The sequence below is a fragment of the Herpailurus yagouaroundi genome, unplaced genomic scaffold, assembly GCF_014898765.1.
Source record: "Herpailurus yagouaroundi ecotype Mexico unplaced genomic scaffold, PumYag 182, whole genome shotgun sequence".
NCBI lineage: Eukaryota > Metazoa > Chordata > Mammalia > Carnivora > Felidae > Herpailurus > Herpailurus yagouaroundi.
In genome coordinates, this window is record NW_024412413.1 from 44,105,047 (window position 1) to 44,115,897 (window position 10,851).

Consider the following 10,851-nt stretch of genomic DNA (forward strand, 5'->3'; position numbering starts at 1 on the left):
CATCTTTTCATGTGCCTGTTGGCCATCCGGATGTCTTCTTTAGAGAAGTGTCTATTCATGTTTTCTGCCCATTTCTTCACTGGGTTATTTGTTTTTCGGGTGTGGAGTTTGGTGAGCTCTTTCTAGATTTTGGAGACTAGCCCTTTGTCCGATATGTCATTTGCAAATATCTTTTCCCATTCCGTTGGTTGCCTCTTAGTTTTGTTGGTTGTTTCCTTTGCTGTGCAGAAGCTTTTTATTTTCATAAGGTCCCAGTAGTTCATTTTTGCTTTTAATTCCCTTGCCTTTGGGGATGTGTCAAGTAAGAGATTGCTACGGCTGAGGTCACAGAGGTCTTTTCCTGCTTTCTCCTCTAGGGTTTTGATGGTTTCCTGTCTCACATTCAGGTCCTGTACCCATTTTGAGTTTATGTTTGTGAATGGTGTGAGAAAGTGGTCTAGTTTCAACCTTCTGCACGTTGCTGTCCAGTTCTCCCAGCACCATTTGTTAAAGAGACTGTCTTTTTTCCATTGGATGTTCTTTCCTGCTTTGTCAAAGATGAGTTGGCCATACGTTTGTGGGTCTAGTTCTGGGGTTTCTATTCTATTCCATTGGTCTATGTGTCTGTTTTTGTGCCAATACCATGCTGTCTTGATGATGACAGCTTTGTAGTAGAGGCTAAAGTCTGGGTTTGTGATGCCTCCTGCTTTGGTCTTCTTCTTCAAAATTACTTTGGCTATTTGGGGCCTTTTGTGGTTCCATATGAATTTTAGGATTGCTTGTTCTAGTTTCGAGAAGAATGCTGATGCAATTTTGATTGGGATTGCATTGAATGTGTAGATAGCTTTGGGTAGTATTGACATTTTGACAACATTTATTCTTCCAATCCATGAGCACAGAATGTCTTTCCATTTCTTTATTTCCTCTTCAATTACCTTCATAAGCTTTCTATAGTTTTCAGCATACAGATCCTTTACATCTTTGGTTAGATTTATTCCTAGGTATTTTATGCTTCTTGGTGCAATTGTGAATGGGATCAGTTTCTTTATTTGTCTTTCTGTTGCTTCGTTGTTAGTGTATAAGAATGCAACTGATTTCTGTACATTGCTTTTGTATCCTGCAACTTTGCTGAATTCATGTATCAGTTCTAGCAGACTTTTAGTGGAGTCTACCGGATTTTCCATGTATAATATCATGTCATCTGCAAAAAGCGAAAGCTTGACTTCATCTTTGCCAATTTGGATGCCTTTGATTTCCTTTTGTTGTCTGATTGCTGATGCTAGAACTTCCAGCACTATGTTAAACAACAGCGGTGAGAGTGGGCAACCCTGTTGTGTTCCTGATCTCAGGGAAGAAGCTCTCAGTTTTTCCCCATTGAGGATGATGTTAGCTGTGGGCTTTTCATAAATGGCTTTTATGATCTTTAAGTGTGTTCCTTCTATCCCTACTTTCTCAAGGGTTTTTATTAAGAAAGGGTACTGGATTTTTTCAAAGGTAAGGCCTCATTTTCAAGATATTAGTTCATAGTAACTCAACTACTTTCAGAATTCTCTATACCTTTTTCTCTGGGTGTTCTATGTTTAAGAGCAGGGGCAGAATGTCCTAGATCATCCTGCCACAAGGAAGGAGAATAGAGTGTATATTTTTTTGCTGAAATATCTACACATTCTGCCAATCTTTGGTCATCAAGGTCTTCAGACTGAGTCCTTATCACAACCTCAGATCCTGTTGACACTTTTGACCCCATCTTAAGGTAGATAGAGCCCTCATCTGCTTTCCTTGCACTACCCAGGACACTTAACCTGCTGTTAGCCCCTGACTTCACGCTGGACAGAACATGGGTAAAAGGTTTACACTCTTCCTAGATTACAGACTCAGAAGGGAGACCGAAGTCCATACCCAGGGCTTTTCCTATACTCTCAGGGTGTGTATATTGAGTACTTCCAGACTTATGCAGGATTTGGGCCTCTAGATAGGACAGGTGTGATGATTCCTTCTCAAACAACTCTCTCTAAATCATTCCTATCCTAAAATCACTTTTAACTTAGGCCAGCGGTTCTCAAGCATGCATTAGCCATAGATTGCAGAGCTCTACCCCTGGAGTTTCTGATTGAGAAGGTCCTGACAGAGCCTGATAACTTGAATTTCTAGTAAGTTTCCAGGTGATGTTGATACTGCTGGTCCAGGACTGTACTTGGGAAACCAGTGACCCAGATGAATCCCTACCTTCTTTAGGGCTGGAACATCATTATCATGTTGAATTTGCCATTCTTTATATTTTATAATGTAAACTGTATTTCTCAGTCTTTCAAAATTGACTTTTAACATTTGAAGCTGAACTTTTGGAATTCTAGAAAAACATTTTCTCTCTCACCAAAGTACAGTTCTTACAAATCAAAAGCACTTTGTCTTTCAGGACAGTGGTTTCCTCTTTTCCCCTTACTATATTTTGTATCTATTTCAAACTAAGATTAATGAAATGAAATACCAGGAGGAAGATGAGGTGTTTTTTTTTTTTCTAATTTCAAATGTACTTTTTGGTTTAGAAAAAAACAATACATCTGCATGTATTTAAAAAAGTATCTACTGTTTAAGTATTCTCTATTTTAGCCTTCTGATTGCTAAATATGACTGAGTCACATAACAGTCTTCCAAACTCTGGAGGTATCATACTGTTACACAATTATGTTCTGTTAAATAACGCTTATGCAGATTACAAGTACTTAGCTAAGTTAATATGAGCAACCATTTACAATCTGTTATATTTTGCTTATGGTAATTTTTAAGAGATTATGTTGGATGCACAAATAAGCTAGCTGAACCTGCTAAATGAAAGTGCATGCACTTAATCCTTTTTCTCTTACTGCATTTAAATTAGACCATAAGAACTGCTTTCTTTTTAAAGCATATCCCTGAGTTGAAATGAACACCTTGGCCATTGCATACCTAATATATGCATACAAATATATACATATGTATACACCCACATATTTCGGTAAAGTGTGATGAGACAAAACTAGATATAGCACACATGCACAAGAACTAGATAATATAATCTTAATAAAACAATGTATTATTCAAACTTTCAATTTTTCTGGCTTCAAGCCGACTAGACAATTTACTTGCTCTAAATTTTTAATCATCTTTTTTTTGAGTAAATTAACTGGGTTTTAATTATAAAGTCTCTATTTCAATTATTTGTATTAGGTATGGGATTAAGTGTGTGGGATTAGGTGTGTTGTGTGTGTGTGTGTGTGTGTGTGTGTGTTTGGTTGTTTTTCAGACAGGCTCACTATTCATAAATCCATGGGGTGTGTATCCTACATGGATATGCTCCTCAACCTGTAATGGCCCTGGGTTTTAATATGGCATTTACACCTTATATGGTATATAAACATAGTTAACACACTTTAATATATGAAACTGACTATGGTAGTGGAATATGAAGCTAAAAGGGCCAATACATTTTCTGAGGAAGACATTTTGAAAGCTGTCCTTTGCTTCGCAGGTGAGGTTGCTACTTTCAAGCATGTCTTTGTGTTTGGAGCTCTACCTTTGTTTGTTAGTCTCCATAATATAGATCTGTAGAGACTTTTTTTTTCTCAAAATGGTATCAGTCTGTATCTGATTCCTCCCTGCCAGCTGCCTGTTCCTATTTTTGTTTATTTCAAGCAATCAACAACTCTTTTACATTTCTACAGGCTGCGTTTCTGTGGTCCAGTCTTTCTTTTGGCTGGAAAATATACTAGCTTCATTTGACAGCAGGTCTAGCAAGCATGCTTATAATACCAATTGATGCATTCTGGTCCAGGATTTTGATAATTTCAACTCCATTTTGCTAATTGAAGACAACATTAACATAGTGCTTGCCAATAAATCCTAGCCAAATACTGAATAAAGGGAGTGATAGTGTTCAAGGACTCTCTAAGCTTTGTGCATACATTATTATTCTTAGACTCTCTGTTAAACTTCATTGTTTCCCATGGGTACCATTTATGCTGGAGAGCTATTATTTTGCCTGACCAACAAACACTGCCTTTCCATTTGGTAAAGGCACCTTGCCTTTCTTTTAGAAGATAAGTCTTTTCACAATCTTAATCCATTGATTTGAGGGAGGCTGATTCAATCTTGAAATTCAGCAATATATGTGACCCATATGTGGCCATTTATGGCACTTTAATTTCTTCGCTAAACTCAATATCTCAGCTGGAACAGTGAAACCCTTACATGTGGATTTTACTGTCAATAGAAAAAGGAAGTATATTTATTTGTTTTCAAATAGGTATCTAAAGTGATACAATATCATCTTAGTGTCACCGGTTATCACTTGGCATTATTTGTGATTGAGTATAGCTGCCTAAAATAAAGTCAACAAATATAAAAGCAAAACAGTAATGAAGAGTTACCTTTACAGAACTCTTCTCGAATAGCACATTTGAACATCTATCAACCCATACCTAAAACTGCTTCTACTCTTAGATTTCTCTGTTATGTCAGCCAAACACTCCATTTTTTGCTTGCATCAACTTGTACTGGGTTTGGCCACCCACAACTAAACCATATCATAAAGTTCACTGATGAAAACATTAACCCTAATTCCAAACACTGGCATTGATAACAAAAACAAGAAAAACATTATAGAACCATAAAATTTAGGATAAAGCCAATGAATTACCTTATGAAAATTAGTAAATACTTTGCCTTATTAGCATTAACACCTAACATTTCATTTGTAGGACTACTAAGAAGCCATTAGATGTGATATGCATGTGCACGCAAATATGAGCTTATTTTTCCCCATTTTCTTTTCATTTTTGGTTGTCTCCTTCATTTGATATCTAAGTATCATGAGGTTACTTTGGTTTTATAATATTTAGTGATACTTCCTCTTGTATTAAGCCAGCCTCTTTAACAGGGATGGGGTATATAAAGATAAGACACTGTAGTGGAGGCTGATGATGAGCTATGGAGGGAAGAGAATACAATGACAGCTCTGAGTCCTGTAGATCAGGAGGGAGTTGCTGTCAGGTGTAGGATTTATCCAGCAACTCCTTGGTTTTCAGGATGGCTATCATTTCATTGTATTACATTAAGCCTTTATACAATCCATAATTAAAAAAAATAGTGTTTGTTTATTTTGAGAGAGGAAGAGAGAGAGAGAGAGAGAGAGAGAGAGAGAGAGAGAGAGAGAGAGAATGCAAGTGGGGAAGGGGCAGAGAGAGAATCCCAAGCAGGCTCCATGCGCCAGTCCAGAGCCTGATGAGGGGCTCAAACTAAATAACCTTGAGATCATGACCTGAGCCAAAATCAAGAGTTGGAGGTTTAACCAACTGAGCCACCCAGGAGCCCCAAACAATCCATAAGTTACTGCATGTCTTCTTGAATGTGTGCTTCCAGTAGAGAGTTAGAGATGTAGAGACTTTCCCAAACAACTTTAAAAAGGTCTTCTATGTATGCCTGTGAAGCCCAAGAGAAGAGTTTCCTTTAATGTACAAACTCCAGATCTCAGGCTTTTGTTTCATAACTGATCGGTGTGGAAGATGAAGGATGGAAAGAGTCATGTTTACCTCCATGCCTTTGGCTTGGTTAATGAACTCCAGAATGGATACTTTTGCTGACTAGAATATTTTCCCAATATGTGGAGAAAGTTTTTAAGATCTCAGAGTCCTCCGAATGATGATAAACATAATTCTAACTCTGGCTCCTGTGCTTACTATCTGGGAGTCCTTGGGATTTAGGTTCCTCTCATGTATGCCAGAATAATCTTAATACACTATTTTATTGGGTAGTAGTCATTATTAAATTAGATGATGATTAGTCTGCAAAATGTGATTTATTAGTATTGGTGTAAGTGTTATAGTCCAATGTAAAAATAATCAAAAATTAGTCCATTTCTCAAGCAAATTATTTTAGTAGTAATTTCTAAGATGTGTGATTCATTAAAAAAAAAGTGTTCTCTGACTCAAACATTCTATATCATGAAATTATTTGCCTGAAGTTGCCACTTGATTTATATGTTCTATCTGACCTCCCCACTATTTTTCCTATGTGAATACATCACAAGCAAATTACTGGCCATATGTTTCTACTTGTACTCAGTGCCCAGAGTGTGCACATACATAAAATGGTTCCCACGAGGGAAGGAAAATAAAGACCCTTGAGATGAATGAATCTCCTAGAGCAAAGGAAAGATGCTCTTCTCTGGAATTCAACATAGTCATGGAATCAGAGCACACAAGAAGTGATCTATCAGTACAGCCTCAAGGTCACAATTTCCAATTCAGAGAATCACCCAAGGGAGAGTTTCAGAATTAGTAAGTGCTTCTGGGACTGCGGCAGAAAGCAGTGCAGGAAGAAATACCATTTATAAAAGTGAAGAAGCTACAGTGAATACTAAATTTTTTTTCTCCTTTCTGGGCAAATGACAGCACAGACTACCACAGAAAATGAGAAGTGATAGTAATTATGACTTAGTGGAAGTGTTTAAAATCATTACTGTTGGTGATGATGATAATCAAACAGAGTTGTCCAGGACAAGAGGGATAAAGGGACAGTTAAACAAAAGAAAAATTCTAAAAGAACATAAAAAAAAGAGATCCAAGGCAATAGAATTTTTTCTTAAAGAAAAAGAAGGAGAAAAATTAATGAGACCTGGATGAGATAAAAGATTAAAATTTTAGTATTCAAGAGTTTGGAAGATCAAACCAGTCAACTTCAATAAAAACATATTTAGGCATTCTTGCTAAAACAAACATTTCTATTTATTTGGAACATAAATTTTGTTTATAAATAAATAACATTAAACTTACAATAATGTAATTAATGATCTATTGCCTTTATATATGGTTTCTTTTTTTTTTTTTTAATAAACTCTTAATGCCATGGTATTAGTCAGTCTGAGAGAGAATAAGAGGCTTGTTAAGACAACAAAGTAAATGGGTTAGAATTGGGGCAAGAATTTCTATTTTCTAAATGCTTAATCAAAGCTTCTCCTGTTATATTACATCCTCTCAAATAGGTTTTTACCAATTTCACCAACATTTAATATGGAGACTTAAGTAGGCCCTATTGATAAATGTAGTTCTAGCAATTTCCTAAATTCAGGGTATATTCCATGAAATCCAACTAGCAATTATGTTGGTTACTAATTATCTCCTTAGGGACAAACTGATATGGAATGTGTTCTAAGAATACTTTCTCTTTCTTTCTTTCTTTCTTTCTTTCTTTCTTTCTTTCTACAATTTATTTATTTATTTATTTATTTATTTATTTAAGTTTAATTTTGAGAGAGAGAGAAAGAGACAGAGCATGAGTGGGGGAGGGGCACAGAGAGAGGGAGACACGGAATCCTAAGCAGGCTCCAGGCTCTGGCTGCCAACAAAAAGCCTGACACGGGGCTTAAACTCACGAACTGGGAGATTGTGACCTGAGCCAAATCCCGGTACTTAACCAACTGAGCCACCCACGTGCCCCAAAGACATGTTTTTGTTTTTGTTTTTAATGTTTATTTATTTTGAGAGAGAGTGTGAGCAGGGGAGAGGGGCAGAGGGAGAGAGAGAGACTCCAAAACACACCCTGTGCTGAGCCCAACATGGTGCTTGATTTCAAGATCATGACCTGAGCTGAAATCAAGAGTCAAACCCAACTAACTGAAGCACCCAGTGGCCTGTAAGAATACTTTTTTATTACTGTTACTTAGCAATGAAAAAATTTATATGATTAGAAATAGCATGGCTTAATTTATGGTAACAGTGTGTGATCTACCTGGGATATTAAAACTCTGTTTTGGGGTGCCTGGGTGGCTCAGTTGGTTAAGAGTCTGACTCTTGATTTTGGCTCAGGTCATGATCTTACAACTCACAAGATAGAGCCCCACATCGGCTCTGAGCAAATAGTGCCAAGCCTACTTGGGATTCTCTTTGTCTCCCTCTCTCTCTTTGCCCATGCCCCACTTGTGCACACATGTACACCCTCTCTTTGTCAAAAATAAATAAACTTACGGGCACCTGGGTGGCTCAGTCAGTTGGGTGTCTGACTTCAGCTCAGGTCATGATCTCACAGTTTGTGAGTTTGGGCCCCATGTCGGGCTCTGTGCTAACAGCTCAGAGCCTGGAGCCTGCTTCAGATGATGTGTCTCCTCCGTTCTTTGCTCTGTCTCTGTCTCTCGATAAGAAAAAAATGTTAAAAAAATTAAAATAAATAAATAAATAAACTTAAAAAAATAAAATTCTGTTTCATTTAGTCAAAAGTCAGCTGTGGATCTTTGGTTTGATAAGTTTCACTGCATCTTAGGTGCAAAGCAAGAGTTGCCATGTTGCTTGGTGGTTGAGAGTTAGAAAAGTTCTAAGAGTGTGATCAGGTAGGAAACTTTGAGATGTACAATTGAAATTGATCTGTGCAAGGAATTCAATACTTTAAACACAAAACTAACAGCTACTTCCATGCTAGTTAAACTTGCCAGCTTTTAGTACTCTGACCTGAAAGGGGCTAACTTTATAAATCCCCATTATACTTACAGATAGAATTTTATTGTCTGGCTAAGTGGTATTATAACTTTTCTCTACTTTTCAGTTGTTCAACTTGGGAAACTTAAAATACAATTACCCTTCACCATTGTACCACTGTTCTGTTTATCAACAAATACACTAAAGTAGGGTTCTCCATAATTACTTCATACGTATCTTATTAGTTTATTTTTTTATACCGTGTATTATTCTTCAAATGCATTATTATACCAGTCTTTCCATTAAAACTCATCTCTTTCTCATTTGAATAATTTCCCCAGCTGTCCAGATCCATCTGTATTTTTGATCAAGCTGATTTATTATCCCTAGCTTCTAGCATTTTATTATTACAGATTTGAATGTGTGCTCATTTACATTTTCCACTGACTGCTTAATGAATACGTTGAATAATACCAATGCATATTTTGATCCCCAGGGACCTTCCTTGATACTTCTATCCTTCAATGAGGCATAAAATGAGTAAAGTTTTCTATGTGCTGAGCTAATTTGTATATTGTTATTGTACCATTATTTGCATGCAATAAAACCTTAAGTAATGAAACCCTCAATTAACTAGATTTTTTTTCAAGTTAACTTTAAAAAATATTTTTTTAATGTTTATTTATTTTTGAGAAAGAGAGAGAGTGAGCATGAGTGGGGGAGGGGCAGAGAGCGAGGAGACACAGAATCTGAAGCAGGCTCCAAGCTCCGAGCTGTCAGCACAGAGCCCGACCTGGGGCTCGAACTCACAAACCGTGAGATCATGACCTGAGCGGAAGTCCGGCGCTTAACTGGCAGAGCCACCCAGGAGCCGCATCAAGTTAACTTTTAGGATAAAGAAAAATAAATAAATAATGGCGAAATAGTAGCTACCAGGTATTGAGTTTACAAAATTACCACTTTGCAGAGTCCTGGCTCAATTTTGCTTTAGTTCAGTTCCCTCTATCTTCCACAGCTAAAATGAGAAAGTTTTAAATAATTAAGACTTGGGTACAGCAATATCCTCAGGCAATTTGTTAGGAAAATATGCCACAGACCCTACAGCAAACTGAAGAGAATTGGACTTGCTGGCTTCATGTGGAGGATGCTATCTCAGATAATATCCCACCCTCCACACGCATGATCAGATAAGGTGAGCTTTCTTGCTTAAGATAAGCTGACTATCTCTGGCTCATAAATTTCAAGTTTTGAATACAAGTTTGTGCACTCAAATATACACGGATACACAGTCCCTTTTATCCTACATTTTAACATTAATTTTTTAAATGTTTACTTACTTTTGAAAGAGAGAGAGAGACAGAGAGACAGAGAGACAGAGCATGAGTGGGGGAGGGGCAGAAAAAGAGGGAGACACAGAATCGGAAACAGGCTTCAGGCTCCCAGCTGTCAGCACAGAGTTCAACATGCGGCTTGAACTCACAAACTGTTGAGATCATCACCTGAGCCAAAGTTTGAGGCTTAACCGACAGAGCCCCCCAGGCGCCCCTTATCTTATATTTTAAAAAGTTCTACCTCAGTCAACTTCATGACAGTATAGGTGTGAATAATTCTAAAGCTATCTTTTCTTGAGAATATAGGACTTAGGTAAACATCAGTCTTTAACATTGTCATGGTCAAACTCAGTATTACACTGGGGTCTTCCCTTCTCTCCTCTGGTATAGTAGTTGCTGCTTCCTATGTACCACTTTACTCTGCTAAGAAAACATCAAGGCAGTACCCCTAATTTGCAGACTCTGATCTTGGGCGTTCACTTTACTGCCTATTCCCACACAAGCTTTACATCCTAGCTGTGATTAAGAAACTTGGTCAATCAGATTCTCAAGGAACTTTATCAAGCAGGACGTGTTTGGAATGATCCTAGAATAAGTCCAGGGTAAGATATATATATATATATATATATATATATATATATATATATATATATAACCTAATATAAAACATCAAGTGTGATTTTCATTGTAATAAGCATAAACATGAGATGGTAGTGATGATGATTTCCTGAATGGAGAAAACAGCATGAAAAAATAAAAGGAAACTAATACATATTGGCCAACTTATATGGAATTAAAAGTTAGAGTAAGAAGGGGAGGTGTTAAAAAGATACCTAAAATTTCAATTATAACATACCAGCTCTACTATAGATTATCTTGGTTGAATCATATAACAAAATCAATTTCCTGCTGCATCATTTTAAAAATGGCAATATGGTAAAATTTAAAAAAAAAAAAAAAAAAAAGGGGCGCCTGGGTGGCGCAGTCGGTTAAGCGTCCGACTTCAGCCAGGTCACGATCTCGCGGTCCGTGAGTTCGAGCCCCGCGTCAGGCTCTGGGCTGATGGCTCAGAGCCTGGAGCCTGTTTCCAATTCTGT

At 37.2% G+C, this 10,851-nt stretch overlaps 1 long non-coding RNA gene across 1 annotated transcript in view; it reads left to right on the plus strand.

Moving 5' to 3' along the window:
- The window catches only part of LOC121040735 (uncharacterized), a 108,276-nt gene that overhangs the window by 81,415 nt on the left and 16,010 nt on the right, over positions 1 to 10,851 (plus strand). The gene's annotated exons all lie outside the window — the stretch shown is intronic.